This window comes from Ursus arctos, unplaced genomic scaffold (genome assembly GCF_023065955.2).
Source record: "Ursus arctos isolate Adak ecotype North America unplaced genomic scaffold, UrsArc2.0 scaffold_9, whole genome shotgun sequence".
NCBI lineage: Eukaryota > Metazoa > Chordata > Mammalia > Carnivora > Ursidae > Ursus > Ursus arctos.
In genome coordinates this window covers 22,732,613-22,745,228 of record NW_026623111.1, presented here as the reverse complement: position 1 = coordinate 22,745,228, position 12,616 = coordinate 22,732,613, and positions in this window count along the sequence as shown.

Genomic DNA, 12,616 nt, shown 5'->3' with positions numbered 1-12,616 from the left:
GATTATCAGAAAGTTTTATCCATTCAGTAACAGAATTCTGTGACCTCTTGGTTTCTCTTTTTGCTAAACCTTTTTCAGAGGGGGTAAAAACAGCTATCTAGAATTTCAATATCATACACCTTGAAGCATGTGTAATAATGGATGTTTATAAAAATTATGAGTTTATAAATTTTCTGAACATCTGTATATTTGAACAAAGCAGATGCCCTCTACTCTCCTGGGAACCATGTCAGTACAGTTAGTGAAATGAATTTAAGAGATCTATGTGGAGGCAGATGACCTATTTGAGAGGAATCTTTGAAGGGGAGGCAACTTTGAATCTTGGACCCACCATAACTACGAAATTTAGAAAATTTATTTCTCTCAAACCTCAATATTAATAGACCTGATGCATTCTAAGCATTGAAGCCAACTCCCTGGCTTATCTTCTAGATAAGTCTGTTGTCACTGGAAGACTAGTCTACCACAGTTTTCTTTAAAGCAACCAACATATATATATATATATATATATATATATATATATATTCTCATAGTATAATTATATCAATATTTATTACAAAGACAAGATGTTCAGTTTCCTTTTATTTTTTTGAAGATTTTTTTATTTCTTTGAGAGAGAGAGAAAGAGAGAGAGCTCATGAGCAGGGGGGGGAGAGGGAGAAGCAGGCTCCCCACTGAGCAGGAAGCCCGACGTGGGGCTTGATCCCAGACCCTGGGATCATGCTAAGCCGAAAGCGGACACTTAACCAACTGTGCCACCCAGGCACTCCTGGTTTCCCCTTTTTAGATCATGCTATAAATTGAATATCATTGTTTAAGGCAGACTATAAGAGTCCTAAGAATAAATGGATGTGTCTCATTAGTTCATTTATCCATTATCTTCCTATGAGATTGTGCAAAGCAGGGAAGAAAGTTGACACATAACAAATCCTGAATAGATAAAAGAGGGTTACTTAGGTTTTGCAAATTTCTTTCAAACTTCTATGATAAACAGAAAAAATATTTATAAAGCTAAAACGGTGGTTATAGAGGAAGGATGCTTAGTGGCTTTTATTTGTCTTACGTATGAATAGCTCCCAGAGAATAAAATATGAAAGATGAGTCAAAGATTTTTGTTCCACTTTTTAATGTACCAAATTCAGGTCAAAGCAAATTGAAATGGAAAAAATGTAAATTTAGTTTCAGCGAAAAATGTCTCCTCTCTTTTATTTCCAGTCCTTCTCTTACCTAGCCTCTATATCAAGATAGCTGTAAAAATTCTTTTTTGTACTTGTGTTTGTCTTGTTCTTCTAAAGTTTTTTTCCCAGATCCTCCAATCCAGAAATCCTCACTAAATAAGTTTAAATTCTTAAAATAAACTATATAACTGTTAGTCAATTATATATTTGTGACAACATATTCCCCCTTAACAATTTTTTTCTTCTCTGTCCTAATTAATCTTATCAAGAAATAAATGTGATAGACAGAAATGATCACATATTCTTCCCATCTCCTAGTGATGCAGAGTCTATTTCCCTAACCCTTTAATCTAGGCAAGACTTATGATCTGCTTTGGGCACAGTATGGTAGAAAAGACCATGTATGAATTCATAGTCTAAGCCTCAAGAGTCTTTGCATGCCCTCTTTTGGAAATCTGGACACAGGGCAAAGTAATAAATTCTAGACTCCCCTGCTAAAGCGTGGGAGACAAGGTGGAGAAAGACTCCTTTTGGCCTCTCCATATTACTCTTCCATACAAAGCCATCATAAAACACTCAGCCCCAGGCTAATATCCAGCTGATTGTGGCTGCATGAATGGCCCCACTGAGACCAGCCAATAATATCCCATAGCAGAAAAACCACCTCACTGAGCCCAGCACAGCAGGTTCATGAGATTTGTAGTTGTAGTAGGCAGGATTTCTCACCTGTCTGATGTATACAGACTTGATTATCCCTGAGATTGTGAATTTAATGGATTTTTCCTTCTGTAATTAGGTTATATCATATAGCACAGTTGACCTTCCGAGAGGGAGATTATCATGTGACCAGATCACATGAATGCTTTAAATGTTTTCTCTACTTTCAGAAGAGCGAAGCACGAAAGGATTACAACTCAGGGGAGCTTCTTCATGGCTGAGTCTGAAGGGACTGCATGACAAAGACGTGAGAGCAACTTCTAGGAACAGAGCAGTAAGCAGACAGTAGCTAGTAAGACAAGAGGACCTCGGGTCTACAATCACAAGAAAATGAATTCTGGAAACAACTTGAGGGATCTTGGAAGTGGATCTTTCCTAAGTCAAGCCTACAGTTGGGCACACAGCCAGCCAAAACCTCCATTCAGCCTAATGAGGTTTTGAGGAGAGATAGAACATGCTGGACTCTTGACACAGGAAATTATAACATCATAATATTGTGTTGTTGTAAGCTGCTAAATTTCTGGTAATTTGTTATGCAGCAATAGAAAATTAATTAAATTGCTGTTTTGGATTGCTAAATTGTGTTGATTTTTTTGCTATAAAGCATACTCTGATACACAAAGTAGACACCTTAAGATTGCAGTAGTTGGAGGGGCTGCTGTTGAGTTAGCTGGATCAGTGGTATATCTGTGATGTAGGGCAACATCCTCCTACAAATAATACATTTTCAAGTGTTCATACAGAGATATTAATTCTCTTACTCTGCTTTTAAGGAGACACATATTCTCTTCTTGAATATTTTTTTCTCTCAATCATAGCAAAACCACAAGTAATTAACATAGTTAATAGTACCAGAAAAGGCAAATAGTTAACCTATTTTTTATTTTTCTTTTTAACCTTGAACATTTCTCTGAAGGTAACCATAGTAACAGTCATTCTAGCACAATCTGTAGGTCACTTCAAAAGATTCAAGTCACTCATTTGCATATCTGGCTTCTGTCCCCATTAAGCTCCCTGTTTCTTATATGGCTTTCAAGTTTCAGCTTAGGACAGTAAATTAAAAATGCAAGTGATCAATAGAAATATGGGTTAATTAATTGCAAAACTATTTCAGAAAAGAAAAAATATTCTATAAAATAGTAGCTATTGGCTTTCTATCAAGAGACAGTAGCTAATCACATACCTACTGTAATGGAAAGGAAATGAAAATCAATAATTTTTAGCTTATCCATGTTTTTTTTCTTGGATTACTGTAGATAATTGAACACAGTGAGACTCGATTGCAAACATAAGTTTAACAAGGATTATTAAGGCTAATATGTGAGAGATCCTCATAGCAAAGACCTCCTTTTCACTATGTCCAGTTTTTCCTATTAGGCTTCATAGAAACAAATCTATGGGGACTAAAAATAAAGATAGAAATTTTTAAAAATGTTATATATCACATAATTTAGAAGCCAGTCTTAGAGTAAATTAACAAAGGTAAATTAGGATTATAAAACATTCTGGGAAATATAAAATAATAATATAATTTTTTGAAGCTAACAATCCCTTTAAAATATAATCTATTTCTTATCTGAATCTGAAAAAGTTTCCTTTTTTTTCACTTGAAGTTCACTTTTTATGTATTTTTTTCACTTTCTTTATATTGAAGTGTAGTTGACACACAATGCTATATTAGTTTCAGGTGTACAACATAGTGATTCAACAGCTCTACATGCAATGCTATGTTCACCACAGGGTACCTACCATCAGTGACCATACAACACTATTACAATACCATTGACTATATTCCTGTGCTGTACCATTCGTCCTGTAATTTACACATCCCATAACTGGAAGCCTGTATGTCCCATTCCCCTCGACCTATTTTGCCTACTCCCTCCCCTCCTCCCTTCTGGCAACCACCAATTTTTTCTCTGTATCTATGGGTCTGTTTCTGAAAAAGTTCCTCTTCTAATGTCTGTTAATCTACCTTAAAATATGCCTTTATTCTCAGCTTTCAAACTGATGTAAGATTTCAAAGTTATGAACTTAATATTTTTAATAGAACTTTTGTTAGCCTAATTATAACTACGAATATTCTGCAAAATGCTTAGAATAATAAAGCCATAGTTAGAATAAACCAAATTGATACTTTTTTGTAGACAATATATTATTATAAATAATTTTTTACTATAATACTAACTTACAGTGAAGATATCCTCCTGTAGCCCAATAAATAAAATCAAAAGATGACTTTTTAAAGTTGTTTACCCTGAAAGAAGTTCTGTGAATATACTTGTAGATGTTTTTATTCAAAACTGAGTCCAAAAAAAGTATTGATAGATAAATGAAAAAATTGTGACCTCAGATCCAACTCAGAATTTTTTCCTAGTGATATAGTTAAGTAATAACTAAACATAGAGTGAATCATTAGAAGACACGAGAGGATATAACATTATCTTCAAAATTGGGAAAAATAAGAACTAAAGAAAATCCCCAAATACCTTCAGATTTATTAGATCACTTTTCTTAAATATCAGGTCAGATCAAGAACACACTTCCTGTCATATTGAGGAGACTGACTGCTATCAACTTTCTTGTGACACATGAGAATGCTTCAAATAACACATCAAAAGTTTAAGGAAGTGCTTTAAGAAAAATTGAAGAGAGAATCCTCATTCTAAAAATGAAATGCCTGGCTAGAATAGACTATGGTAGGAGAGCAGCGAAGAGCAGAGTTTGGAAATTCAAGGTGGAGATATTATACACTATTGGTAAGGACAGCATTTACAAATAAATTGTAAAGATGATCAAGTTACTAGTTACCCTTTCAAAATCCAAATCTACGTATTATCTTTAAAAAATTAGAGTATCTAGACATACTAGGTCAGCATTCTCAGATGATGAAAGTAAGCTGGAACTGAGAAACCATTTTGCCATTAAAGTGGGTCATATTCATGTTCATCTGTGTCCTCAAACTCCCTTTTGAATCACTTTGGTAATTTTTATTTCTTGCTTGTCCCTAAGATCCATTTGAGTGGGTAGCTCTTGAAGATAAAACCCTGGACCAGAAATAAAAAGACCTAATTCCTAGCCCAGTTCTTTGGTCTTTACGTCATGCAATCCTCCTTTTCTTTTGTTTTTCCTCTTTCCTTCCTCCCATGGTATTAATTCATACATTCAGCAAGAAATGAATCAAGTGCTTGATGCTGTGTGTGGAGCAGTGGGCAAGGCACAGCATCTCTCCTCATCCAGACTAGTTTAGCCAGGAATGGCAATTGGTAAGAAGCCAATAAATAATACAAAGTGATGGATGCTATGCTAGCGCCCAGCGTTAAGGGTTCAAACAAGAAACAGAAGTCAGTATTTGGTGGTCAGAGAATATGCAACTGAGAAAGAGATGTCTAAATGATGAGCAGGAGTTAGCCAGATGATAATTTGAGCAAATTCCTATAAAACAACAAAACAAAATAAAACATAGCAGTATGTACATGTTATGATGATAAGAGAATGCAAGGCATGTTCAGGATGCGTGGGTCACTGAAAGATGAAACAGGAAGGAAAGAGAGGAAGAAGTCATCATAAAGAATGATATCTTATCCAAGGGTACAAAGAAATAAACCAGAGACCTTCAGTAGAGGAATAACATGTTAGCTCATGAGTAACTGTGTTCATAAAATTCCTAATGAAATAGTCGTTCACTTGCTTCAAGTGTACTTTGTTTTTTATTGAATAATAACTTTATAACATATTCCACAGAACAATATAAACACCACAATCTTAGAATATTCTGCTATTTATAAAATTTATTTCAATTGTCTGGTCTGTCCCTCAAACTCTATTGAATGTTCTTCTTAGCTAGAACCTGGGTAGTGTTGGTTTTCAGAACATATATTGCCTAACTACCTGTTAATGGGTATCTCTTAAACTACCATAATATACTCTAGCCTTTTCTCTCGAGGGTCTAAATTGATGGGCTTCTCTAATGCTGATATTTGCATTTGCTTTCCCCAGTGTTTGGCTTATCTCCTTCCACTGGCATTTTGATTGTTAAAATATGTCTATTGTGGTAAAATTGCTACAGAAGAGGGCATTGTGAGTGTACAGCACAATGAAATTTTACAAAAAGTATATCCCATGACCAAAAAATGAAATACTATAAATTTCAGAAGAGGCTATCCCTTTTGCTCTTTTCTTCCCACAATAATTCTTCTAACACCATAAATTAACTTTGCCTGTCTTTGAATTTCATATAAATGGAATCACAGTATAGTTAACCCTTGATCAACATGGGTTTGAATTGTGTGGGTCCAATTACAGGCAGGTTTCTTTAAATATAGTTCAGTACTGTAAATGTATTTTCTCTTCCTTATGAAATTCTTAATAACATCTTTCCCTAGCTTTCTTTATTGAAAGAATATAGTATATAATACATATAACATACAACCTGTATTAATTGGCTGTTTATGTTATCAGTAGGCTTCTCCTCAACAGTAGGCTAATTAACAGGTTTTGGGGTACTTGAAGTTATATGTGAATTTTCAACTGTGTGGGGGATTAGCACCCCCAACCTCTGCATTGATGAAGGGTCTAATGTGCTTTGTTTTGCTGAGCATTATATTAATGTGAATCACCCATATTGTAAAGCATCAGTAGCCTGGCCAGAGGTATCATGATGCTGCGTGTCTTATCACCTTGGCTTTAGTTATTTTTTCACAAATAAAATAGCTATTCCCTCATTAAGATCTTTACATTGCTACTCTCATTCCAAACAGCATTCATAGACATTTGAACAGTGTTTTTATTCAGGTCTCTGCCTAAACTCATTCCTTAGCAAAATTTCCCTGAATATAATATCTAAAACATCTTGTCAACCAACATTACTCTATATTTCTTTTCCCTGCTTTTTCTTCATAGTATTTTTGGTACTTAACATTGCATTGTATATCCATTTATTGTCATTTGTTGATTACCTACCTCCCTAGCTAGAATATAAATTTCACGAGGGTGGGAGAATTTATGAAAGATCAGATGTCAGGATTGCTCATGATGTTCAAGTCCAAAGCCTCAAAAGGCCAGTTTTTGAAACCAGAGAACCAGAAACCAGAGTATAGCAGTAGACAATAGTAGTTAATGACTTAGGGTTATGAATAGGTGAAAAAGGGTATAATGCGGGGTGACAATAGGGTCAGAGACAATGGTAGAAACTGAACTGGTTCCTCTTTGAGTAAAACTTTGGCAACAAATGATAAAATAATTTAATGCATTTGTGTTTTATTAGCGATTAGAAGAACAGATACGGTGAGAAAGAGGAAGAAGATTAAGAGGGATGAAGAGATCTAGAAGGAGTTGAAGTGGTAGAGTGAGCGAAATGTAAAGGGCAAGAGAAGTGGGTGTGAGCATCACATAAAAGGGTTATTTTGCCACTATACCACTGGGGCTATAATTCGCCTTGTGTGGCCTGGGGGTTAGGGTCCCAACTTACCTGCACAGTCCAAAAGCTGGGTATAACTTTGACTCCCCCAAACCTAACTACTAATAGCCTGCTGTTGACTAGAAACCTTACAAATAACCTAACCTGTCAATTAACACATATTTTGTAAATTATATGTATTATGTGCTGTGTACTTACAATAAAGTAAGACAGAGAAAAAAATATTAAGAAAGTAAGAAAGTCATAAGAAAAACACATTTACAGTGCTGTACTCTATAGAAAAAATCTGTGCATAAGTGGTCCCACACAGTTCAAACTCATGTTGTTTAAAAGTCAACCATATATAAAATGCTTAATAGAGGCTACAGACACTGCTTTAAAGTTAGAAAATGTAGGTTTAAATTTCTAAACTAATTGGTTTGGTGGTCAAAGCCGTATCATGTTTTCTCTGTGGGCCCCATTTATCACGGATAAAATGAAATTTTCACATTCAACTTTCTGTGATTCTTTTAAATTTAAAGTGTCTAAAATTCCTGTATGAATAGTCAAAGTCAATGCATAATCCCCATTCTAGTATTTTCTAGGTGCAAGAGATTCTGTGATATCAAACTTAATATCTTCCACATAAGCCTGAAATATTAGTTTCCCCAGGGGAATCACTAGGCAACGACAGATAGAGCAGGTGTCATTGGCATAACAGTGATGAATCAGGCTATTCTGTTGGAAAATTGAAGCCCATGATAGATAGATAGTAAGGAATTTACTTGGTGAGCAGGCAATCTCTGATGAAAAACAGATTTCCTAGTCAGACATACTACTATTTTGTTTTCTTAAAATCTTAAAACCCTGCAATTTTTTTGGCATCTCATCCCCTGACTAATTAAGATATGCATAAATAGAATGCATAAGTGAAAATGGGTTAAAATATAGTCTTGAAAAAGACTATAACTATTTGGCTGATCTTGTTAAAACTTGTCAACTTAGAGCCTTTATTATTTTATTTTATTTATTTTATTTATTTTATTTATTTATGTGACAGAGAGACAGCCAGTGAGAGAGGGAACACAAGCAGGGGGAGTGGGAGAGGAAGAAGCAGGCTCCCAGCGGAGGAGCCCGATGTGGGGCTCGATCCCGGAACGCCGGGATCACGCCCTGAGCTGAAGGCAGACGTTTAACGACTGCACTACCCAGGTGCCCCTAGAGCCTTCATTTTAAAAGGTCACTATCAATGGAAAAAAAATAGACACTTGGAGTGGTAAAACTCTTACTAATGAATAGTCCTTTTCTGTGGTTGTTATATATATATATATACATATATATATATATACACACACACACATATGACTATAATTATATATACATATATATATACACACATACACATTTATGACTATAATTATATATACATATATAATTAAATAAACTGGACTAAAATATTCACTAAGAAGTATAATAAACTTCATAGGCAAGAGTTCTTTAATCTTTCTTTTATGACAAAGGTCATCAATTGTGGTGGACACATCCATGTATAACCCTCTCCCTTTGAGTGAGAGAAGGACCTGTGATTTGGTTTTGACCAACAAAACAAGGCAAGATGATGAGATGTCACTCCCTTGTTTAGGTGATGTCATATTACAAAGGTGTTAAGATTTCATTCCCATGATCAGATTATGTTATAAACGCATCCATATTAAGACACTGGAGAGATTCCCTTCCTGGCCCTGATTAAGCGAGCTGCCGTGTTGTGAGAATGCCATGTGACAAAAATTGTAGGTGGCCTGTAAGAGTTGAGAATGGCCTGCAACTAACAGTCATCAAAAAACAGGATCCTCAATGCCACCATCACAAGGAGATGGATGCTTTCAGCAGCGTGACTGAGCTTAGAAGCAGGTTCTTCCCAAATGAAGCATCTAGATGGTCATGCCACCCGGCCAACATCTTGATTATAGCCTTGTGAGACTCACAGCAGAGGACTCAGCAAAGTCATACCCAGGCTTCTCACCCACAGAAATTGTGAGATAGTGCGTAGTTTTTAGCCACTAAGTTTGTTGTAATTGGGTGTACACTGGTATAAAATTAATACACCCAATACAGGAAATGCTATTTTAAATATATCACACTGGCACAGTGTAAGGTAAAGAGAGTTGTATAGAAATATAAAATAATGCGGGGGCACCTGGTGGCTCAGTCAGTTGGGTGTCTTCCTTCGGCTCAGGTCATGATCCCAAGGTCCTGGGATTTAGTTCCCCATCGGGCTCCTTGCACAGAGGGGAGCCTGCTTCTCCCTCTGCCTGCCACTCCCCCTGCTTGGACCCTCAATCTCTCTCTCTCTCTGACAAACAAATGAATAAAATCTTAAAAAAAAAAAGAATATAATGTTGACAAGTTGTTTGCACCTGCATTGGAAACTATTTCGTTAATCCAACTGGTTGCCTACTTCCTGTCCAAATTGCAGTATATTAGCATGTGATGAGGTATGTCAAAGTAGGAGATATCTGTTTATTGTCTCAAAGATTGCACAATGTGGTTAGAAAACAGATATTCAATTACAGAAGGAAAGCTGATATACCAAAGGGAAAATTTGGACAATTACTAAAATAAAATTGAAGTTAGATTGTCATTTACAAATAGGTATATTATTAGTTGGCCACCATTGCTTGCAAAATTTCACAGAATATATACAACAGGTTATAATTATATAAATGATCATCTTAAAGGCATGAACTCCAGCAAAAATGTCTGCAATGTGATACCAAAATCCAGGTTATGTTTTGTGTCTTTTTTTTTCTTTGAAAGAAGACTCTATGTTAAACATGGCGGGAATCCTTACCAGAATACAGTAGATATGAAGGAACAGCTGATCCCTCTAAGTATACCATCTAAGTATACCATCTAAGTATAGCCTGTCCATACATAATGAAAACAAATCAGTTACCCTCTTCACTTGGGCGAATTTATCTGTTTATCTATAAGTATCGGGAAAGGCATGCACGCATCATTTCACCCCTGCTTGGCTACATAAGAATGAGTCTTAGACCTGAAACACTTCCTTATGAGAAGAGATAAAGAGCCCACATAGCTCTTGCCAGGCTTATCAACTTGTGTAGGAACCTCTCTCTGTTCTATACTCAATTAATATTCTTTCATTTTGCTTAGTTGTGTGCCTCAGTGGCTCTCAGACAGCTGCTAAGTTTCAGTATTTCAGACTCCACAGTGTAGAGGTAGGGGTCCTCATGCTGCAGCCTTAGAGAGCACATGTAGGCCAATTGCCCTGTATCGGGTGTAGGGGCAGGGAGGGAGGGATGGGGATGGTGGGTGGTGGGGAGCAGCTCATCATGAGGGACCAGTGCGCGCTATTGGAGTTGATTGTACCCTGTCTCTTCTCTATGTAGGTAAAGGCATTGTTCTATCAGTGCTTGACTGTGTTGTATTTTCTTTAGAAATTCAGATACCAAGATACATGTTAGAATTTCGAATTCACCCTGGTGCCTGGCATTGTAATGATCTCTGGTATCCTCCATGCAGTTGAAGAGTCTGCTTCTCCCTTTTCTTCTGCCCCTCTTCCTCTGCTCCTTCTCTCTGTCTCACTCTCTCTCTCTCAGATAAAGAAATAAAATCTAAAAAGAAAATGGGTTCAGAAGTCAGACATTCTAGATTAGAATGCAAGCTCTTTCATTATCTTGCTGTGCATAATACCTGACTACTATGTGCTTTAATATATGTTCTTTGAGTAAATAGCACAATTAAAATATGTTTGTAAGGATATTTTAAATAAGGCTTTAAAAATTGTGCCTAATACTTAATAAGGGCTGAGCAATTATAAACTGCTTTGTTTTTCACAAAATAATTTGAATAAATAGATGATAGATAATAAAAGAAAGAAAGAAAGAAAGAAAGAAAGAAAGAAAGAAAGAAAGAAAGAAAGAAAGAAAGAAAGAGAAAAAAGAAGGTAGGAAGGAAGGCAGGAAAGAAGGAAGGAAGGACTTGGATATATAATCTGGATATAAATAATAAACTCTTATGTTTTCCATATATATGCATATTTATTCATAGTTGTTTTTAAAAAATTGGGTTTCCTTGATTTTATACTTTAATACTTCATACTTTAAAAAAAAAAGAGTTTACTTATTTATTTGACAGAGAGAGAGAGAGAGAGCATGAGCGGGGGGTGGGGTGGGGGGCAGGGAGAGGGACAAAGAGACTCCTTGCTGAGTAGGAAACCCGATGCGGGGCTCAATCTCAGGACCCCGGGATCATGACCTGAGTTGAAGGCAGACACTCAACCAACTGAGCCACCCAGCTGCCCCGTACTTTATACTTTTAAATAGCTTTGATTTCTCTGATGCATAAACATGTATGGGGGAAAAAAACAGGTTAGGCCAAAAAGTGTTACTCTAGATGCCAGACAGGTTTTATTAGAAGATATAAGTATCTTTAAACATTCCCTAAGGTATAGTTTACCTCACATTTAATAATTGACATTTCCCAAGATGAGCCAGTTGATCTAAAATTGTTAAATTTGAGAAACTTAACAAAATCAACAAAAAATAAATTACAAAATCACATCCCCTCACCCTTTTTTGGTAATCATTTTCAAAAGGCGAATGCATATAAACACAAACATATGACTCCGGGAATATTATTTCCATTTTATAAACACACAGAAGAGAATCGTGCATCTGCCTTTAACTCAGGCACTCAGCTCAGCTCCTAGACCTGTGTGTGTATTCATGCACAGCTCTACCATCACTGCCTTTGGGAGGAAAGTAAAGCCACTGCTCTCATATCTGTGCAAATCCCAGAAATTGAATCTTCAAGCCATTGACTTCTGAATTAAAAATCAGTCTGGATCAGAGACTTGGAATGGTCTGCCTGGATTTAAGCTCCAGTTGCACCATAGGAACCAAATATTTCCTTTGCTGTGTTGAAAATTGTGAGCTATGCTCTATGACAAATATCCTTTTGATTAAACACCCACTCACATTTGTCAAGGTTCTGTCAAGAGAAAATTTCAGATTCTAAGGGGACCCTTATCCTCCAATTATTTTGTTCAGAACATTTGGTGTTTTGATTTCTGGGAAAGTTTGCTTTCCTGCAGTATGAATGAGTCTTGCCAAGTACTGGGATGATTAGTACCAACAATAATAATTGAGCCATCATGCAAGGGGAACATTTGAATATGGATGGATTCTCAGCCCTCGCTTTATAAAAACATCTTCTATGGAAACCAAGGAACCATCACAGCTGTGAAACTGCAATTTTGTTTTATTATTAGAAGTTTCAAGAAAATAAAATCTCAACA